Here is a 1,711-nt window from a genome sequence, read left to right on the forward strand (position 1 = left end):
AAATGTATTTTATCTTTAAAAATTTTAAACTAAAATTCCACTGTATTTGTTTGTATTTGCAACATTTAGGAAATTATTCTAGTATACTTCAGAATCAATTTATTTTACAGTGGTGTGAAAAAGTGTTTGCCCCCTTCCTGATTTCTTATTTTTTGTGTGCTTGTTTCATAAAACAATTTTTTTTTTTTATTAATATTAGACAAAGATAACACCACAAAACACAAAATGCTGTTTCTAAATTAAGTTTTTATGATTAAGGGGAAAAAATCAAAACCCACATGGCCCTGTGTGAAAAATTGTTCCCTGAACCTAATAACTGGTCCAGCCACCCTTAGCAGCAACAACTGCAGTCAAGCATTTGCGATAACTGGCAATGAGTCTTTTACAGCACTGTGGCGGAATCTTTCCCCACTCATCTGTGCAGAATTGTTGTAATTGGGCCACACTAGAGGGATTTTAAGCATGAAGGTCATGCCACAGCATCTTAATTGGATTCAGGTGAGGACTTTGACTATGCCACTGGATCATTGTCCTGCTGCAGAACCCTAGTGCGCTACAGCTTGATGTCACGAAGAGATGGCCGGACATTCTCCTTCAGGATGTTCATGGTTCCATTTATGACAGCAAGTCTTCCAGGGCATGAGGCAGCCTACATCCCCAGACCATCACACTACCACCACCATATTTTCCCTTTGGTATGATGCTGCTTTTCTGAAATGCTGTTTTATGCCAGATGTAATGGGAGACGTGTTGTGGAAAAATAATAACCAAATAACCAAAATTAAACAGATTTTGTGAGATTGTGAGATACTGAAAGAAAGTTAAAACCTTTACAAAGGGATCAATACAGCACGGATGGGGTTTGCATCAGCATTGACGAAATTATAACAGTTCCTTTATAGCCATGGTGTAGATAGAATCTTTGTCTATTCAGTGGTTGGGAGTGAAATTCTCACCCTCATGTAGGCACCAGATTGATAATGCAGTGTGCCACGGCCTTACAGTCAGCTGTTTTCCTGTCTTCATATGCTCTTTCTTTGTAGATAAAAGTTAAAATTACATAACATACATACACACAGGTTAGATGAGGTGAGAAACAGATTTTCCATCACATTTCCTCCCTTTTGATTTTTTAATTACTCTATAGCAGGGGTGGGCAATCTCAGTCCACGAGGGCCGGTGTCCCTGCAGGTTTTAGATCTCACCTTGGGTCAACACACCTGAATCACATGATTAGTTTGTTACCAGGCCTCTGGAGAACTTCAGGACATGTTGAGGAGCTAATTTAGCCATTTAAATCAGCTGTGTTGGTTCGAGGACACATCTAAAACCTGCAGGACACCGGCCCTCGTGGACTGAGATTGCCCACCCCTGCTATAGAGTATAAAATTTAAATACAAAACATAGCAGTAATAATATAAAGGAACATCTTCCAAAAATATCAGATTGCACATGTGGAGTTTAAGTGAATTACATCATAAGCTGTAATTATGAAATAGCATTAGTTGTTCAACTGCAAAATAGAGGTTTAAAACTTTATTTAAATTAAGTTGTTCACTTATGAGAGACTGTTGTTAAGTTAAGGAAGCCATTTGCTGTAAGACATCTTTACCAAACTTTATCCTTAAATCCATCAGCCAATGTTCTAAATTTAGTGTCTGTTTCTGTAAAAGAGCCATTAGAAGAAGTATCATTAGGGTGAAGTCACATC

Source organism: Oreochromis aureus, linkage group 16 (assembly GCF_013358895.1).
Source record: "Oreochromis aureus strain Israel breed Guangdong linkage group 16, ZZ_aureus, whole genome shotgun sequence".
NCBI lineage: Eukaryota > Metazoa > Chordata > Actinopteri > Cichliformes > Cichlidae > Oreochromis > Oreochromis aureus.